The sequence below is a fragment of the Amaranthus tricolor genome, chromosome 11 (genome assembly GCF_026212465.1).
Source record: "Amaranthus tricolor cultivar Red isolate AtriRed21 chromosome 11, ASM2621246v1, whole genome shotgun sequence".
Taxonomy (NCBI): Eukaryota; Viridiplantae; Streptophyta; class Magnoliopsida; order Caryophyllales; family Amaranthaceae; genus Amaranthus; species Amaranthus tricolor.
Genome location: NC_080057.1, coordinates 17,586,731 through 17,594,230, shown reverse-complemented (window position 1 = coordinate 17,594,230; position 7,500 = coordinate 17,586,731).

Below are 7,500 nucleotides of genomic sequence, written 5' to 3'. Positions count from 1 at the left end.
TGAGTTAGGAAGCTATGGAAGCTAATCCACCCCATTGGGGTTCCGGGTATAAAGCAAGAAGACTAGCGAGTGACTCGGAAGTCAGAAAGGCAGGGTCATGGCACTCTTTAGAGGAAAGCAAAAGAGTGAAGTAGCTAACGAGGTAAGGAGCAGTTGTAGTTATGGAGAGAAAAGGTCAAGCAAATGAATCGAACTAGGAAGCTTTGCTAGAGCTTAAAAGGGATATATTCATTAAACCATTAACAGTCGCCCCGGCAGTAAGAGGGATGATTCTTGCGGCTTATTTTGGTCACGCTAGTAACTGCAGTAGCCGGCAGGTAATCATAATATTTTATTAGCCTGTCTGTGTGCGGGCTTCGTATTGATCCTAAAGATCTCCCAGAAGGGGAAACTTCGCTCCCTCAAACCCCGAGTCTTTAGTCGATCCATTAGCTCCCTTTAAACCCGGAGAGAATTAGATATTTAGGAATGACTTACGTTATTAACAAGTTCTTACTTACTTTCATTGCTACATGCAGGTATAGGCAAAGGTGAATCAAGTCCATTCTCTCTGTCAGCATTCATTCCTTAGCCAATGTAAGGAGTTAGACAGACTTTATTCAGCTGGTTACCAGATCTGATTTCATATCTGATCTTTCCGGGACGTTTATGCCATTACTGGAACAAATCCCCGGATTAGGATTATCTAAAGCAATTGCCTTCCATGCAAGCAAAGCAGTTTAGTGACTTTTGTGCTTCATTTAGTTTTGCGTATCAGTTAAGTTTCAGGTCTGTGCCTGAGGCCTGGACCAGAAAGCTTTCATGGCGGGGGCAGAAACGGAAGCAGGTACGAATAGAAGAAGGCCCAGAATAGCCAAGCCAAAGGGGTCCAATCAGTCTAATGCGTAATGTCTGGTATCGGGAGTCTTTTAGTAATCCACAGATTAGGAACCGAGTGGGGAAGTGAGCTCTACTCGAAACTAGAAAGGCTGCTCTGCCACCTAGGGGATAGGAAACCTATTCCTTTTAGTCCGATTCGTCGGAATCTTCCTTTACTCCAAGCTTTTCCATTACTATGAAAGCATAGAATATCGTGAGTTAAGATAGCCATTAAAGGAGTGAGTGTGGATAGATGCCTATAAAACCACTAGGAGAAGTCATAGTATCGGATGATGGAAATACAGGGTCCGGAAACTTCCAATTCTATTCCAGTTCCACTATCGGATTCTGGGCATGAATCCTTGACAAGGAGCGAAGCAGCTCGAACGAATGTGAGAGGGCTTACGAAACTAGGGCAAGAAAATCTCACGTAGAAGGGAGGGCCAGATTGAACTTAAAATGAAAGTAATTCCACGAACAGGTTTAGAGTAGTCAATTCAAGACTTATAGTAGGACTTTCTCTACCGGGAGATGGTTTAGCGCGAGTAGTAGGAAGGGGAGGCATCAAGTCAAAGATTTCCTACGTCCAACAAGAGGAAATTCCATAGCTGATTCCTTGCCATCTACAAGGACTCCGACAGGTTCTTATGCCAGCCAGAAAGAATTGGAATCATAAACTCCAGATTCTTCGGCTGTTCCAGGAGCTGCAGAAAGGGATGTTTTAGCTGTTGAGGCTAAGAAGGGAATTGAGGTAAAGGAAAAGGTTGCATCTTACCGCAAGAAGAAGAAAGTTTGGATGTTTTTTCCGGTCGATTTCCCGAAAAAAAAGTGGCGATCTAAACTCTAATAAACCCACCATTGTCACACTAGTCCTTTCAATATACTTCCTAATATCTTTCACTTTCAGGGGATCATTTAGACCCCAACCATTCCAAGTAAAAAGAATCATTGATGATGAGGGCCTGGGTCTTCAACCATCCCAGCAGGATCACCTTCCTGTTCAGACTCAGCCAAACTAAACAATTGCTCTGTACTCTTCTTCCCTTTCTGATTCCCTGGAAGCTTAGACTCTTGCTTCCTATTAATGGGCTGCCAACCTTCTTCTTCATCACTATTTATGGGAACAATCACATTATCAGGGGTAAGATTTTGAAGTTGTGGTTGGGTCTCTTGCCTAGGCGTATCCGGAAGTGGTTTCTTCTTAGGAACCCATTTTTTCACAACCCAACCATTTCCCATTCTTGTCTCTTGCATTCTATCTTCACAACAATGTCCAATCTGAAAGCATTTCTTACAATATGGGGGCAACCATTCATATTCCACAGATTGCTGAAAAATATCTCCTGTAGCAGTTTCAATAGCCATTTTCTCAGGAAGAGCCTTAGTGACGTCCAACTCCACTAACACCCGAGCAAAGGAAACTCTTCTCTGATTAGAAGTGCAATCATCAGCATATAATGGAACTCCTAAGACACTACTAATTCTGCTTAAAGAGTCCAAGCCCCAGCAATTCAAAGGGAGATTTTGAAATTTGACCCAAATAGGAATGACTCTCCAAATTTGCTTAAGCTTCGCTTAAGCTACTACATAACCTTACTCTAAGGAGTAAGTGAGTATAAACTGCCTTAAAGGGAAGCCAATCTTCATAAAATAAAGACGCCGGCCAGCCTAGCTCATTCTTGGATGAAGAGCCCCTTTTAGTCTGACTGACATCATTTTCTTGAATGAAGACAAGTTCAGATAATCTTCAAACAAAAAGCGAGATCCTACCACCACACGCGAAGGTGGCACGCAAAGCAAATCTTTCCCTTTGAGGTTGTTGCAACGAGGCATCGCCGAATGAGACCCGATTCTCTTCTGTGAATTGAATGTCTTCCCCCTTCCCTTCGTTTACTAACTGTAAATGAATGCCACGCCCTAGCGAACCTCAGAGGAAAGGCAAAAAAGAAAAAAACCACCGAAAGGGATACAAGAGCACGCATTCGACTAGCTTCCTGCAACCAAGTATAGGCAACCAGGCTGCTTTCCGTATTAACAGAAAGGGATCCCCTCGCTCAATCCAATAGAAGAAATCGTTCCTTGTGAGAAGCTTGAAACTGGTCTTGAAGCATAGGCTAGGCAAGGAAGCTCTCCTACAACTCAATAATACTCGACAAAGGCCATAGAAGGGCTTTTAACGCTTAACATGGGCAATAGATAGGGAAGGAAGCATAAGCAAGAGCTGGCTTTTTCAAGCTGAGGAAGGGGATTTATCCAAGGCCAAGAGCTGGGCTAGCTGCTTTTTCGTTTTTAGGTTGTAGTTGTTAATTCAGAAACATAAAAAAAAGAATCCGATCTTTCAGAATTGACCGTGGATTGAGTCAATCTTTGTTCAGCATCCCCTGCGACAAAAAGATGCTCGAAAAGCACATTTACACGCTTTTCTAACGTGCGTTGAGCATGGTGAGCAAACTTTGAAGGTGAATACCTATGCTTTTTTAGAATGGCTTTTCCTTTCTCGGTCCTAGCGATCTGTGGGCGTACCCTTTCGCGAGCGAGAACAAATATCAGATAGAGAAGGATTCTTCTCGTATAGAAAGAAAGCGCTAGTTTAGTTTCGTCTTTCGAGCGAAGAAAGCCCTTTCAATTGGCCTTGTGTGATCAAGTTATCATGAGGGGACTTTCACTTTCCTCATTTGAGTTAATGCCTTCGGAAGTTTCAAATATCTAGCTCTAATTGATCCGGTTGAGGAGAGCGCCGACTCCAATGTCCGGCCAGCCGAGAACGATGCCCTTTCTTTCTCATGCCTAACGTCTAAAAGCCCCCCTTTCCGCCCTTTGCCATTCCGAAGAATAAGGTTTGGGTTGAAAGCACGGGTTGGAAGCATGAGCGATGAGCTTCTCGACTTCGATCTTTTTATTTTCTTTTTAGGTATGGGTTGATTGTAACCTAGTATAGGACTGATCTAGGGCAATTCAAAGGCTAAGCCCAAGAATTCCAATAGTTCGCTTTTTCCTTTTAGCGCTACTTGGATACTTCAAGCCAAGAGTAAGTTTCACCAGGGGCTCTATACACCACTTCCGGTCCCTATGCAGCCTTGGGAAGCAGTTTCAATGGATTTTCTTGTTGCTTTGCCTAAAACACAAAGAAAGATGCTATAACGGTGGTTGTGGACAGGTTCTCTAAAATGGCCCATTTCATTCCTTGTACAAAAACGGAAGATGCTAATCATCTTGCTGAGCCCTATTTCAGAGAAGTTTTGAAGCTTCATGGACAAGTGAGGGCAAGAATAGAAAGGATTAATGAAATGTACAAGCTGAGAGCTAACAAGAACAGAAGAGATGTGCAGTTCAAGCCTGGGGATTTAGTAAGGTAGTTTACTTACTCACTCTTTATAGTAAGGAGGAAGAATAAGCTTATGCCTAGAAGTGATGGACCTTTCAGAGTCTTGGAGAAAGTGGGAGCAAATGCTTACAAGTTGGAGTTGCCTTCAGAGATGGGAAGCATATCAGCAAGATTCAATGTAGGTGACTTAGCTCCATACTTGGATGATGAACCAGTTGATGATGTTAAGGAAGGTTCTCAAGAGGGGGAGAATGATGCAGGAGCATCTACATCAAAATAAAGCTCCACCACAGCCATGCTAGCAGCTCAGGTCAGTAGGAGCTCTAACAAGGCGGAGGCAATCAAGGTGACTTGAGTTCCAAGGTAGCTGTGGAACTTCAGTTTATGAGCTTGAATGAAGGAATTGAAGCTAAGAACATCATTCATACAATCAATCTTAGTTTAGTGGGCATACACAGCATGCTCTTCTTACTAATAGAAGTATGCTTCCTCCGATAGCAATGTTAAAAAAAATCTTGATAAAGAGTTCACCATTAAAGATCTTGGAGAAGCAAGATACTTTCTTGGTATAGAGATTACTCGGAATTCTCATGGAACTCTTTTGAATCAGAGAAAATATGTGCTTTATATTCTAGAGACAAGAGGATTAACTAGCACAAGTCCAACAAAAACTCCTTTTCCTCAAGGCTTGAAACTCACTGTTGATCAAGGGGAACTAATTGAAGATCCTGAAATATACGGAAGGCTCATAGGAAAGCTTCTCTATCTTAATATCACAAGGAATAGTAAAGGCTCCCCTAAAAGTCTCTTTCTTTCTTGGTTAATCTGTCATAACAGACAATTAACAGCTGTATAGGATGATCTCTTGGAATATTCACTGTGATACTAATTGTTCTCTTTGTTCTGCAGCCTTAGAAACCAGAGAGCATCTTTTCTTCAAATATGACTTTAGTTTGAATGTTTGGAGGCAGATTCTCAAAATTTGAAAAATTCAAAGACAAGTTTATTCTTGTGATCAGGAGATAATGATTGCAGCTCAGATGTGTGGGAAGAAAGAGGTAGTAGCTCAGATTTATGGAATGTGCTTTACAGAATTCCTGTATGCTATTTGGTTAGAGCGAAATGCTCGAAGATTCCAGCACAAAGAGAAAGATTGGATGCAGGTTTATAGGGAGATTCTTGATAGAGTATCATGTAGAGCTACTGAAGCTCAAAGATTACTGTTGATTATGTAGTTTTATGATTTATTGCACATGAAGAGTGGGTTAGGCAACCCTTCCGTCAAGGTGGGTCTAATTCCATACTGATGCTTTTCATAAATCAGTTAGGTTGTAATATTTCCTTTTGGAAATAAAATTTCAATTTAATTGCAAAAAAAATGTTGTCTACTTAATGCTATGTTAATATAAATAAAGACTTTTTCGTAAAAATGTGCTTCATGTGAAAGTTGAAATAAGGTGTAAGCTAAGTGTACTACTGGAGATGTGCTTATTAAGCCTTTACAGCTCTGAAGCTTCCTTACTGTAATGTGCATAAGATAGGTCTTTAGCAAGGAGATATCGCACGGAAAGCCGGATTAGGTCTTACACTTACCCGCTTGCGGACTACTGATAGAGAGAGAAAGTCAATAAAAAGAAAACCCTAATGATATGTATCCGCTACGGCCCGAAGCGAAGGGAAGTCAGACTTAAACAAAGGGGAGGGCTTCGGACGAGGAAGTATTAGCAAATATCAGATATTGGATCTTTGATCCAATACCACCCCTTATTCTAGTTGTATAAATAGTGCCAATTTGCCATCAAAAGTCAAAAGACCAAAAAGCCCTTATTAACCCCAAAAAGATTCTAACACTTTTTTTTAGTAAGTTCCCATTAAGAAGACTTTCCTTTTTAGGAAAGTTGGTAAATTCAACTTAGTAAGAATTAATGCTTAAAGTTTGTATTAAATTAATTAAGTTGTGAAATAGACACGGGATTAGAGACATTAATATATTAGTTTTGCGTAATTTGGCTTTATTAAATAATAATTAGGTGTGTTTAATATTAAAACAAGTTTGATTTTTAAGTTACATGCTAATCCTTTGGATGTTCAGTTGATTGAGCAAGAAAGAACTGCTGCTGCTCATTACTCTTTTGTTCATACTGCTTATGTCTCTTTCTTGAGGCAAAAGAGTAAGCTTATGTGGTTGAAAGATGGGGATCTCAATACTAAGTTCTTTCATAATAGTATTAGGATGAAACAGAGTAAGAACAAGGTTCATTCTATTACTAACATGGAAGGTAATACTGTTTCTGGCCCTGACCTGGTTGCTGATGCATTTGTTAAATATTACCAACACATCTTGGGGACCTCTGTTGCTAGAAAATCTGTTAATTCCAGGATTCTTGCTCTTGGCCCTCTTGTTGCTAATGATATTCATCCTGTTTTAATTGCTCCTCTTTCTTCTGATGATGTCTATAAGTCTATGAGGAGCATTGCTGGTATTAAAGCTCCTGGCCCTGATGGGTTTGGGAGTCAATTTGATAAGGATGCTTGGCCAATTGTTGGTGAGTCTGTAGTGGCTGCTGTTCAACAGTTTTTTGAAAATGGTAAGTTGTTGACTGAGGTAAACTCTACTTCTATTTCTCTCATTCCAAAAGTTGCCCAGCCTACTCATCTTTCTGACTTTAGACCTATATCATCTTGCTCTGTTATCTACAAGTGTATCACTAAGATCTTATGTGCAAGAATGAAACTGGTTCTACCTGATATTTTTTCCCAGAATCAATCTGGTTTTGTGGAAAGTAGAAATATTGTGCATAACATCATGGTGATTCAGGATTTGCTTAAGCATTATGGTAGGAAGAATGCCCCTGAAGCTGTCTTAGTGAAAATGGATTTAAGGAAAGCTTATGATATGGTTGAGTGGAGTTTTTTAGAGGTTATGTAGTAGCTTAAGCGAAGCTTAAGGAGAAGGATTCTTTCTTCTATTATTCATAACCCTCCCATTTTGTTGAGGTGGCCCCGCCACACTGGTTTGATGCATTATTCCCCTTTCCTTGAACATGTGCACACATTGCTCCTTTCCAATCTCAGTGCCATTGTCTGACCTGATTACCTTAATCTCCTTCTCAAACTTATTTCTTACCATTGCAATAAAGTCTCTAATTGTCTTCTCCACTTGGCCCTTATTGTGGAGTAAATAAGTCCAAGTACATCTACTGTGATCATCAAGGATTGTAAGGAAATAGGATGCTCCTTGCAATGACTTAATTCTATATGGCCCCCAAAGGTCCATGTGAACTAGCTTAAAAGAGCCATCCGCCCTACTCTCACTT